A 13,099-nucleotide genomic window follows, 5' to 3' on the forward strand; every position below is an offset into this window, starting at 1 on the left:
TCAAATATCTATCAGTCAATCATCTATCTAGCTGTCATCTGTTACCTATACATCTATTCATCTATCATATATATTTTTCATCTGTCATCTACCAATCATCTATCCGTCTTCTGTATATGTCATCTATTTTTTAAACTTCTTTTGAGACCCATTTTCACCGCATCTGGCCTCATCATAGAATCTTTCTCTTCTCCCTCTCTTTTCTCCACCTGCACAACCCTGATCTCACACAGGTGAGCCGCAACCCCCCCCCACCGACAGTGTGAATCCCACCTGAATGCATCTTATAAACAGTCTTCTCCAGTTTAGGTGTGCAAAGGATTGAATGTCTCCATTGCTCTTCCTTTGGTGCAGTGCGGTTGGGCAGGTGCAGTGCGGTTGGGCAGGTGCAGTGGGGTTGGACAGGTGCAGAGTGGTTGGGCATTTGCAGAGTGGTTGGGCAGGTGCAGTGTGGGTGGGCAGGTGCAGTGGTGTTGGGCAGGTGCAGTGCGGTTGGGCAGGCGCAGTGGGGTTGGGCAGGTGCAGTGGGGTTGGGCAGGTGCAGTGGGGTTGTGCAGGTGCAGTGTGGTTAGGCAGGTGCAGTGTGGTTGGGCAGGTGCAGTGGGGTTGGGCAGGCACAGTGTGGTTGGGCAGGTGCAGTGGGGTTGGGCAGGTGCAGTGTGGTTGGGCAGGTGCAGTGGGGTTGGGCAGGCACAGTGTGGTTGGGCAGATGCAGTGGGGTTGAGCAGGCGCAGTGCGTTTGGGCAGGTGCAGTGGGGTTGGGCAGGTGCAGAGTGGTTGGGCAGGTGCAGTGTGGATGGGCAGGTGCAGTGCGGTTGGGCAGGTGCAGTGTGGTTGGGCAAAAGCTCCCTGTCAGCCAATATTGACAGCCTCTGCCCACCCATCCTTTGGAGAGTGTCCTTAGGTGCCAGAGAACACAGGGCAGGGGCTGATCTCCACAGCCTTCAGGGGCCTCAGTCATCCTAGGCTGTGTCTCTGCTGGCTTTTATTTTATTATTTTATTTTATTTTATTTTATTTTATTTTATTTTATTTTATTTTATATTATATTATTTTATTTTATATTTTATTTTATTTTATTTTATTTTATTTTATTTTATTTTATGACAGAGTCTCGCCCTGTCACCCAGGCTGGAGTGCAATCACATGATCTCAGCTCACTGCCACCTCTGCCTCCCAGGTTTAAGCAATTCTTCTGCCTCAGCCTCCTGAGTACGGCACCTGCAATTACAGGCACCACCACACCCAGCTAAGATTTTATGTCTTTAGTAGAGACGGGTTTTCACCGTATTGGTCGGGCAGGTCTCGAACTCCTGATCTCAGGTGATCCTCCCACCTCAGCCTCCCAAAGTGTTAGGATGACAGGCGTGAGCCACCGCGCCCGGCCACAGTTGTTTTTTTTTTTTTTTTGAGATGGAGTCTCGCTCTGTCACCCAGGCTGCAGTGCAAAGGTGCCATTTTGGCTCACTGCAACCTCTGCCTCCTGGGTTCAAGCGATTCTCCTGTGTCAGCCTCCCAAGTAGCTGCGATTAGAGGTGCCTGCCACACACCTGGCTTTTTTTTTTTTTTTTTTTGTATTTTTAGTAGAGATGAGATTTTGCCATCTTGGCCGGGCTGGTTTTGAACTTCTGACCTCAAGTGATCTGCCTGCCTTGGCCGTGCAAAGTGCTGGGATTACAGGCATGAGCCACTGTGCCTGGCCACAGCTCCTCTCTGTCACCCAGATTGGAGTGCAATGGCATGATCTTGGCTCACTGCAACCTCCGCATCCCAGGTTCAAGTGATGCTCCTGCCTCAGCCTCCTGACTAGCTGACATTACAGGCATGTGCCACCATGCCCAGCTTTTTTTTTTTTTTTTTTTTTGTATTTTTAGTAGAGATGGGGTTTCACCATGTTGGCCAGGCTGGTTTTGAACTCCTGACCTCAAGTGATCCACCTGCCCTGGCCTGGCAAAGTGCTGGGATTATAGGCATGGCCACTGCACCTGGCCTCTGCTATCTGTTTGACACCGGAGGCCTCTGCTTCTGAGCTAAATGCGGCCTGAGGTCTCTGAAACCCACAGGTTCCTACCCAGGGATGTGGTGCTCCCTTGCAGAGGTGGACCTGCTTCCTGGGGCGCTCTGTGAGGGTCTCCTCCTCTCACTTCTAGAGGGCCCAGGGGATTCCACACTTTTTCTTCCTTGCTGTGTTGGACGCTTCTCCCCGCCAAGAACCTGGCCCTGTCTCCTCCCTGAGCTTTGACTTGTGAATCAAAAGGTCAAGAGTAGAAGGTTCTGGAAGGTTGCCTCTGCTCCCTTGTCAAATCTCCCCTGAAACTCAGAAGCAAAGGGCTGGCCGGGGTTTGCAGGAGGGACATGGAATGCCCATAAGGAAGGAAAAGAGCTGCCATCTCATTGAGCTGCCATTTCCTCGTCAGATCTATCCCAAGCTCAGCTCTCTCTCGGCTCCAAGCCCTGAAGTCCCCTGTAGGCCCTAGACCATCTGTCAGCCACCATCTCAGTTGATGTTTAAGCATCTGTGGTGATTAAATCATTCACTGATAGTGGGAGGCAAAATAATGTCCCGTAAATATGGCCACGTCCTAATCCCATGTGGCAGACAGAATAATGGGACCAAAGATGTTCACGTCGTAATCCCCATGTGGTAGACAGAATAATGGCCCCAAAGATGTCCACATCCTAATCTCTATGTGGTAGACAGAATAATGGTCCCAAAGATGTCCATGTCCTAATTTCCATGTGTTACACAGAATAACAGCCCCCAGCATGTTCTTACCTGAATGAGCATCCTGTCGACACGTTACAGAACGCTCTCTATGGAAGGAGGACTTTTATTCCAGGGATATTGCCATGGAGAGATGATTCGGGACTGCCCACTTGGGCCTGACATGTAATTATAATTGTCCTTATAAGGGCCAGGTGCGGTGGTTCATACCTGTAATCCCAGCAGTTTGAGAGGTTGCGGCAGGTGGATCACCTGTGGTTAGGTCAACATGGTGAAACCCCATCTCTACTAAAAATACAAAAATTAGCCAGGTGTGCTGGCAGGTGCTTGTCATCCTAGCTACCACGCCTGGCTAATTTTTTGTACTTTTAGTAGAGACGGGGTTTCACCATGTTAGTCAGGATGCTCTCAATCTCCTGACCTCGTGATCTGCCTGCCTCAGCCTCCCAAAGTGCTGGGATTACAGGCATGAGTCACCGCGCCTGGCCCCAAATATCATGTTTTTTAAATAAAAACACAGAAAATTATATAAAGGCTCATAGCATCATCAACAAGAAAACAGTTCCCCAGTGTCACGGAGGCGGAGATATCCACGCCATTCCTACACCCTGTGGGTCTCAGGTAATTTCCTTCACTGTCAAGACCTCTCTGCAGTAGCCTTTCCCTTCCTCTGGGGTGAATTCCTCCCAGATGATCTGAGAAAAAGGAGGATTCAGGCTGTCAGATCTTCACGAGCTCAGCCTGGGACTCAGTGGGCTGTGTTTATTTTCTTCTTCTCCCTCGAGACGGAGTCTCACTCTGTTGCCTAGGCTGGAGTACAGTGGTGTGATCTCAGCTCACTGCAGCCTTGGCCTCCTGGGTTCAAGAGATTCTCCTGCCTCAGCCTCCTGAGTAGCTGTGATTACAGGTGCTCACCACCACAAATTTGACTGATTAGATGAGGTCCACCCTTCTCCTTTAGACCTTCAGCTGATTAGATGAGGCCCACCCTTCCCCATATACCGTCGACTGATTAGATGAGGCCCACCCTTCCCCTATATAACTTCGACTGATTAGATGAGGCCCACCCTTCCCCTATATACCTTTGACTGATTAGATGAGGCCCACCCTTCCCCCATTAGACCTTTGACTAGATGAGGACCACCCTTCCCTTTATATACCTTTGACTGATTAGATGAGGCCCAACTTTCCCCCTTTAGCCGCCACCTGGTAAATTTTGTATTTTTAGCAGAGATGGAGTTTCACCATGTTGGCCAGGCTGGTCTCGAACTCCTGACCTCGAGGTGATCCACTCGCCTCAGCCTCCCAAAGTGCTGGGATGACAGGCGTGAGCCACTGCGCCTGGCCAGGGGTTTTTCCTGGGGTAAAGATCTGAGACATATCTACTCATGCGGCCTCATAGTTGACGATGAACAGGGTGGCCTTTGGAAGAGCTTGTGAGCATGAAACCTGGGCAGAGTATAACAGGTGCTAAGCACCTGGGGCTGACGGAGCTCAGAGAAGGGAAGGTTGAAGCCGGAAGCCGTCATCCTGCACCTAGACATGGGGGACCTCTGGGGGTCAGTGGAAAGTGGGGGCCAGGGAAAAGGCTGGCATGGAGGTGGAAGGTAACGGAATGACAGATGGCCAGGTCTAGGATGGGGGTGTGCAAGTGGCAACCAGGAGGATGTTACTTATGTGGCAGGGAAGAGAGCCCTGGGGGCAGCCTGGGGCTGGATCTGGAGTTCCCCATGGAAGAAAGACACAGCCCCTGAGCTGGAGAGAGCTGGGTGGGAGAGGGGCACCGACAGGGCCTTGGGATGCAGGTCACGCAGATCCCTCACCCTTAGTCACCCTCTCTGGAGTCTTGCTGTTGAGCCTCTCTCTCTTGGTCTCTCTGCCTCTTTTCTCTGTCTCTCTCTCTGTCTCTCTTTCCTCCCCCTCTCACCGTCTTCCACCCCCATCTTTGGGTTTCTCTCTATCTCCATCTTCCTACATGTCTACCTCCTTCAGGTTCAGTATCTCTGTTTCCCTTTCATCTCTTGGTCTCTGTCTTGGCTACCTGGCACCAATGAGTGTCCCCATGACTAGGCTACAGTCCCCAATTATTGAATCAAACCCTGACTGCGGGGCTGCTACGAAGGTGCTTTGTAGATGTCAGTTCACAATCAACTGATTTCCAGGAAAAGAGATTGGACTGGAGAATGTGGGTGGGCTTTATCTAATCAGTCAAAGGTCTAAAGGAGGTGGGCCTCATCTTAACAGTTGAAGGTCTAAAGAGAGGTGGGCCTCATCTAATCTGTCGAAGGTGTAAAGGGGGTGGGCCTTGTCTAATAAGCTGAAGGTCTAAAGGGGAAGGGGGGAAGGGTGGGCTCCATCTAATGAGTTGAAGGTCTAAACGGGAAGGATGGGTCTCATCTAATCAGTCAAAGGTCTAAAGGGGGAAGGGTAGGCCTCATCTAATCAAAGGTCTAAAAAGGGAAAGATGGGCTTCATCTAATGAGTTGAAGGTATATAGGGGAAGGTGGGCCTCGTCTGATCAGTTGAAGATCTAAAGGGGAAGGATGGGCCTCATCTAGTCAGTCGCAGGTATGAAGGGGAGGGTGGGTCTCATCTAATCAGTTGAAAGGCTGAAGGGGAAGGGTGAGCCTCATCTAATCAGTTGAAGGTCCAAAGGAGAAGCGTGGGCCTCATCTAATCAGTCAAAGGTATAAAGGAGAATGGTGGGCTTCATCTAATCAGTCAAAGGTCTAAACGGGGAGAGTGGGTCTCATTTAATCAGTTGAAAATCTAAAGGGTAAGGGTAGGCCTTATTTAATTAACAAGCTGAAGGTCTAAAGGGGAAGGGTGGGCTTCATCTAATCAGTCAAAGGTCTAAAGGGGAATGGTGGGCTTCATCTGATCAGTTGAAAGTGTAAATGGGGAGAGTGGGCCTCATCTAATCAGTTGAAAGTCTAAAGAGGAAGGGTGGGCCTTATCTAATTAATAAGTTGAAGGTCTAAAGGGGAAGGGTGGGTCTCATCTAATCCGTTGAAGGTCTAAATGGGGAAAGGTAGGCCTCATCTAATCAGCCAAAAGTCTAAAGGGGGAAGGGTGGGTCCCATCTAATCAGTCAATTCTATAAAGGAGAATGGTGGGCTTCATCTAATCAGTCAAAGGTCTAAACAGGGAGAGTGGGATTCATTTAATAAGTTGAAAGTCTAAAGGGTAAGGGTGGGCCTTATCTAATTAATAAGCTGAAGGTCTAAAGGGGAAAGATGGGCTTCATCTAATCAGTTGAAGGTCTAAAGGGGAAGGGTGGGCTTCATCTAATCAGTTGAAGGTCTAAAGGGGAATGGTGGGCTTCATCTAATCAGTTGAAAGTGTAAATGGGGAGAGTGGACCTCATATAATCAGTTGAAAGTCTAAAGAGGAAGGGTGGGCCTTATCTAATTAATAAGTTGAAGGTCTAAAGGGGAAGGCTGGGCTTCATCTAATCAGTTGAAGGTCTAAAGGGGGAAGGGTGGGCCTCATCTAATCAGTTGAAGGTATATGGGGGGAAGGGTGGGCCTCATCTAATCAAAGGTGTAAAGGGGGAAGGATGGGCCTCATCTAATCAGTCGAAGGTATATGGGGGAAAGGGTGGGCCTCATCTAATCAGTCAAAGATGTAAAGGGGGAAGGGTGGGCCTCATCTAATTCGTTGAAGGTCTAAAGGGAAGGGTGGGTCTCATCTAATCAGTCGAAGGTATGTGGCAGAAGGGTGGGCCTCATCTAATCAGACAAAGGTCTAAAGGGGGAAGGGTGGGCCTCATCTAATCAGTTGAAGGTCTAAAGGGGAAGGGTGGGCCTCATCTAATCAATCGAAGGTATATGGGGGAAGAGTGGGCCTCATCCAATCAGTTAAAGGTATAAAGGCGAGGGTGGGCCTCATCTAATCAGTCGAAGGTCCAAAGGGGGAAGAGTGGGCCTCATTTAATCAGCTGAAGGTCTAAAGGAGAAGGGTGGGCCTCATCTAACCAGTCAAAGGCCTAAAGGATAAAAGCTGAGGTTCCCCGGACGAGAGTTTTATTTCCTTTTTAAAAATTTCATCTCCTACTCTGAGAATGCAGGACAGTTTTGCCTCTGGGATGCAGCATGAGCCCTGACCTGAATTTCCACTGCAACATAAGACTCAGTCCCTGAGCCAGAGACAGGTGGGTGGGAGAGGAGCGCCAATGGGGTCTCGGGGTGCAGGTCACATGGTTCCTCGCCCTTGTTCACCCTCTCTGGGCTCTCGCTGAGTCTAAGTCTTACTCTGTCTTCCCTGTCTCTCTTGGTGTCTCTGTGTCTGTTTTCTCTGCCTCCCTCTCTGTCTCTTTCCTCCCTCCGTCTCTCTGTTCCACTCCCATCCCTTGGTCTCTGTCTCTTTCTGTCTCTCTCTCTCTTCTCTCTACGTGTCCACCTATGTCTCTCTCTCTGTTTCTCCCTCTCTTTTTCTCTTTGTCCCTGTCTCTATCTCTCCTCCCCCTCTCTCTCTTTTTCTGTCTCTGTCTGTCTCTGTGTCTCTCTGTCTTTGTCTCTCTCCCTTCTCTGTGCCTCTGTTCTCTGTCTCTCTCCTCTCCCTGATGCGGTTGTTTTTTTTGTTTTGTTTTATTTTGTTTTTGATATAGAGTTTTGCTCTTGTTGCCCAGGCTTCAGTGCAATGGCGCGATCTCGGCTCACTGCAACCTCCGCCTCCTGGGTTCAAGTGATTCTCCTGCCTCAGCCTCCAGAGTAGGTGGGATTACAGGTGTGCACCACCATACCTGGCTAATTTTTGTAATTTTAGTAGAGACAAGGTTTCTCCATGTTGGTCAGGCTGGTCTCGAACTCCCGACCTCAAGTGATCCACCCACCTCAGTCTCCCAAAGTGCTGGGATGACAGGTGTGAGCCACCGCGCCCAGCCTCCACCTGGGTCTTTATGTTTGTTGTTTGTCTGTCTCTGTTTTCTCCATCTCTGTCTCTGTTTCTCCATCTCTGTCTCTCTGATTCTCTTTTTCTCTTCGTATGTCTCTGTCTTCCTCTCTGTCTCTCTCTCTCTCTTTCCCTCTCCCTGTTGGCCAGGTTGGACTTGAACTCCTGACCTCAGGTGATCTGCCCACCTTGGCCTCCCAAAGTGCTAGGATTACAGGCATGAGCCACCATGCCCAGCCGGGGTCTGTTTTTAAAGTAAAATTTATGTATGTATGTATGTATGTATCTATGTATGTATGTATGTATGTATGTATGTACTTAGTTACTTTCAGATGGAGTTTCACTCTTGTTGCCCAGGCTGGAGTGCAACGGCATAATCTTGGCTCACTGCAACCTCCGCCTCCCGGGTTCAAGTGATTCTTCTGCCTCAGCCTCCCAAGTAGCTGAGATGAGAGGCGCCCGCCACCATGCCCAGCTAATTTTGTATTTTTAATAGAGACGGGGTTTCTCCAAGTTGGTCAGGCTGGTCTCAAACTCCCAACCTCAGGTGATCCTCCCACCTTGACCTCCCAAAGTGCTGGGATGACAGGCACCCAACCACCACACCCGGCAAATTTTGTATTTTTAATAAAGACGGGGTTTCTCCACATTGGTCAGGGTGGTCTCGAACTCCTGACCTCAGGAGATCTGCCCGCCTAGGCCTCCCAAAGTGCTGGGATGACAGGCGTGAGCCACTGCGCCCGGCCAAGGCTGTTTCTCTTTCACAGAGACAGAGACTTTGGAGAAAGCGCTTTGCTCCCGGCCTGGCCTGTTTGCCTGGGGGAGGCCCAGGTGTTTCACAGATTACCTTTTAAAGAGGAAGCCGAGGACGATGCCACAGACAAGGGTTCCCAGGATCAGGGGCACGTAAGTGTACACAGAGCTGATGTTTCTGTCGTCAGAGCCTAGAGAGACACACAGGTTTGCGTCTGCGGTGAATCACTGACGGACGTGTGAAAGGAAATTAAATCTCTTTGGGTGTCCAAATGCATTTAGCCAAAGGGAACAGTCAAGCTGGGAACTGGGTAGAGTAAACCTGCCTCCCTCTTTTTGGTTCCTAAGTAAGATGGCTCTGAGATGAAAGGCGACCTGCCTGCTGCATGTTTTGCCCACAAGGAAATTTGTGGTGAGCTGTTAAAACTTCACCACCATGGGCCAGATGCAGTGACTCATGCCTGTAATCCCAGCACTTTGGGAGGCTGAGGAAGACAGATCACTTGAGGTCAGGAGTTCGAGACCAGCCTAGGCAACATGGTGAAACCCCGTCTCCACTAAAAACACAAAAATTGGGCCAGGCACGGTGGCTCACACCTGTCATCCCAGCACTTTGGGAGGCCGAGGTAGGTGCATCATCTGCGGTCAGGAGTTCAAGACCAGCCTCACTAACATGGTGAAACCCTGTCTCTACTAAAAAGAATACAAAATTAGCCAGGCTTGGTGGTGTGCGCCTGTAATCCTAGCTACTCAGAGTCTGAGGCAGGAGAATCGCCTGAACCCGGGAGGCAGAGGTTGCAGTGAGCCGAGATCGTGCCATTGCACTCCAGCCTGGGCAACAGAGAGAAACTCTGTATCAAAATAAATAAATAAATAAATAAATAAATAAATAAAATTATATACAAAAAAATGGCCAAGTGTGATGCATGCCTGTAATCCCAGCTACTCAGGAGGCTGAGGCAGAAGAATTGCTTGAACCCAGGAGGCGGAGGTTGCAGTGAGCCAAGATCGTGCTGCTGCACTCCAGCCTGGGTGACAGAGTGAAACTCCATCTCAAAATCAATAAATAAAATAAAATAAAAATACAAAAACTGGCCACACATGATGCATGTCTGTAATCCCAGCTACTCGGGAGGCTGAGGCAGGAGAATCACTTGAACCCGGGAGGCAGAGGTTGCAGTGAGCCGAGATCATGCCATTGCATTCCAGCCTGGGCAACAGAGAGAAACTCTGTCTCAAAATAAATAAACAAACAAACAAACAAACAAATATATATATAAAATTGGCCAAGCATGATGCATGCCTGTAGTTCCAGCTACTCAGGAGGCTGAGGCAGAGAATCACTTGAACCCAGGAGGCGGAGGTTGCAGTGAGCCGAGATCGTGCCATTGCACTCCAGCCTGGGTGACAGAGTGAAACTCCATCTCAAAATAAATAAATAAATAAAAACAAAAATACAAAAATTGGCCAAGTGTGATGCACGTCTGTAATCCCAGCTACTCGAGAGGCTGAGACAGGAGAATTGCTTGAACCCGGGAGGCGGAGGTTGCACTGAGCTGAGATTATGACACTGCACTCCAGCCTGTGTGGCAGAGCGAAACTCCATCTCAAAAAACAAAAAAATAAACAAACAAAAACCATTTCTTACAGGTGCAGTCACCCCGGCCCACCAGACGTGAATGCACCTCTGATCATCTCTGTACCCCATTTTGTCCGTGTGATCTGGGAGGTGGAGGTGCACCACTGCACTCCAGCCCTCATTTTTTCCTCCATCTCCTTTGTTTAGGTGAAAACCACATACTTCTCAATATCCTGAGTCTTCTCCTTCCCCTTTTCAATTTAGAGCCCTCAAAATCATCTTCAGAGAAAAGCATGGACCTGTCTCCTGGGCAGCCGAGACCTGGCTTTGAAGAGACCTTCCCTGGCCGGGGACAGCGGCTCACACCTGTCATCCCAGCACTTTGGGAGGGCAAGGCAGGTAGATCACCTGAGGAGTTCAAGACCAGCCTGACCAACATGGAGAAACCCCTCTCTCTACTAAAAATACAAAATTAGCCGGGTGTGGTGGCAGGTGCCTGTAATCCCAGCTACTTGGGAGACTGACGCTGGAGAATCGCTTGAACCTGGGAGGCGGAGATTGCAGTGAGCTGAGATGGTGCCATTGCACTCCAGCCTGGGCAACAAGAGCGAAACGCCGTCTCAAAAAAAAAAAAAAAAAAAAAAAAAAGAGGGAGAGAGCTTCCTCTTGGCCAGGGAGCCAGAATGGTAATGGTTTGACTGGACAAAGACTGACTGGTTATTTCCCAGTGGGGTAGAGGGAGGTGGGGCTTTAGGAGGGCTATCATTGGAGTCCTTCTCTGGCTATTAAGGGATTCTAGCTCATCCATCCTGAAAAAAACACCAGCAAAGCAATGTTGCATGACCCCATATGAGTATGAGACCACCTCCCTCTATTTTTTTTTTTTTTTTTTTGAGACAGAGTCTCGCTCTGTCGCCGAGGCTGGAGTGCAGTGGTGTGATCCCAGCTCACTGCAACTTCTGCCTCCTGGGTTCAAACGATTCTCCTGACCTCAGCCTCCCAAGTAGCTGGGATTACAGGCATGTGCCACCACGCCTGGCTAGTGTTTTTTTTTTTTTTTTGAGACGGAATCTTGTTCTGTCACCCAGGCTGGAGTGCAGTGGTGTGATCCCAGCTCACTGCAACCTCCGCCTCCCGGGTTTCAAGTGATTCTCCTGCCTCAGCCTCCCGAGTAGCTGGGATTACAGGCACCTGCCACCACGCTGGGCTAATTTTGTATATTTAGTAGGGACCGGGTTTCACCATGTTGGCCAGGCTGCTCTCAAACTCCTGACCTCTGGTGATCCACCTGCCTCAGCTTCCCAAAGTGCTGGGATTACAGGCGTGAGCCACCACACCCGGCTGAATTTTTGTATTTTTAGTAGAGACGGGGTTTCATCATGTTGGCCAGGCTGGTCTCAAACTCCTGACCTCATGATCCTCCCACCTTGACCTCCCAAAGTGCTGGGATTAGAGGCGTGAACCGCTGTGCCCAGCCCTTCTCTGGTTATTAAGGGAGCCTAGCTCATCCTTCCTGAAAAAATATCAGCAAAGCAATGTTGTGTGACTGAGTAGGAGACCACCTCCTTCTTTTGAGACTCAGCGATAAACTCAGAGCCTGATACTACTCCCAGCGACGTTCTCAACTCAATCTCAGTGCCCAGGACAGAGCACCTGACCTCTGTGCCTGCTCCAAGGTGGTGGCAGATGACACAAACATCACTTACCTCCGCCCAACGCTTACCAAATTCAGTGGCTTCACTCCAGGAACTCCAGTTCAGGCTGCGGACATCTGCAGCTCTGATCTTCACACTATGTTTCACTCTGGGCTCAGAGCTTGGAAAGTTGTATCTATTTTCCAAATCACCAGAAACATTAATCTTTGGAGGAAAAAAGAAAGTTACAGATAGGCGTCTTCTGCGTGGAGGAAAAAGTTGTCTTTTTTCATTCTTTTGTCTTTTAAAAGTTTTTCTTTTTTTTTTTCTTTTTTTTCTACCATTCTGAATGCACTTGGTCTGATTGGGTCTTGGAAGCTAAGCAGAGTCAAGCCTTGTTAGTATATGGATGGAAGACAAGTTGGGAAAATTTGGGTGATGTAGGCTTTAAATTTTTTTATTTTATTTTATTTTATTTTATTTATTTATTTTTTGAGATGGAGTCTCGCTCTGTCGCCCAGACTGCAGTGCAGTGGCGCGATCTTGGCTCACTGCAACCTCCACCTCCCGGGTTCACACCATTCGCCTGCCTCAGCCTCCTGAGTAGCTGGGACTACAGGCACCCACCACCATGCCTGGCTAATTTTTGTATTTTTCGTAGAGACGGGGTTTCACCGTGTTAGCCAGGATGGTTTCGATCTCCTGACCTCGTGATCTGCCCGCTTCGGCCTCCCAAAGTGCTGGGATTACAGGCATGAGCCACCATGCCCGGCCTTTTTTTTCCTTTTTTCTTTTTTTTCTACCACTCTGAATGCACTTGGTCTGATTGGGTCTTGGAAGCTAAGCAGAGTCAAGCCTCATGAGTATTTGGATGGGAGACAAGTTGGGAAAATTTGGGTGATGTAGGCTTTAAATTATTTTATTTATTTATTTATTTATTTATTTATTTATTTATTGAGACGGAGTCTCTCTCTGTCGCCCAGGCTGGAGTGCAATGGCCCAATCTTGGCTCACTGCAAGCTCTGCCTCCCGGGTTCACACCATTCTCCTGCCTCAGCCTCCCGAGCAGCTGGGACTACAGGCACCCGACATCACACCCAGATAATTTTTTTTGTATTTTTAGTGGAGACAGGATTTGTATTTTTAGTGGAGACCATGTTAGCCAGGATGGTCTTGAACTCCTGACCTCGTGATCCACCCGCCTTGGCCTCCGAAAGTGCTGGGATTACAGGCGTGAGCCACCATGCCCAGACTATTTTATTTTATTTGAGACAGACTCTCACTCTGTTGCCCAGGCTGGAGTACAATGGCATGATCTGGGCTCACCGCAACCTCCACTTCCTGGGTTCAAGTGATTCTCCTGCCTCAGCCTCCCACGTAGCTGGGATTACAGGCGCCCAAGACCATGCATGGGTAATTTTTGTATTTTTAGTAGAGACAGGGTTTCTCCATGATGGCCAGGCTGGTCTTGAACTCCTGACCTCAAGTGATTTGCCCACCTCAGCCTCCCAAGGTG

General features: G+C 49.3%; 1 pseudogene; it reads right to left on the reverse strand.

The window, feature by feature from the left end:
* Nucleotides 1–3,341: 3,341 nt before the first annotated feature.
* The window catches only part of LOC129476667 (granulocyte-macrophage colony-stimulating factor receptor subunit alpha-like), a 33,800-nt pseudogene continuing 24,042 nt past the window's right edge, over nt 3,342–13,099 (reverse strand).

The sequence above is a fragment of the Symphalangus syndactylus genome, chromosome Y, assembly GCF_028878055.3.
Source record: "Symphalangus syndactylus isolate Jambi chromosome Y, NHGRI_mSymSyn1-v2.1_pri, whole genome shotgun sequence".
Lineage (NCBI taxonomy): Eukaryota > Metazoa > Chordata > Mammalia > Primates > Hylobatidae > Symphalangus > Symphalangus syndactylus.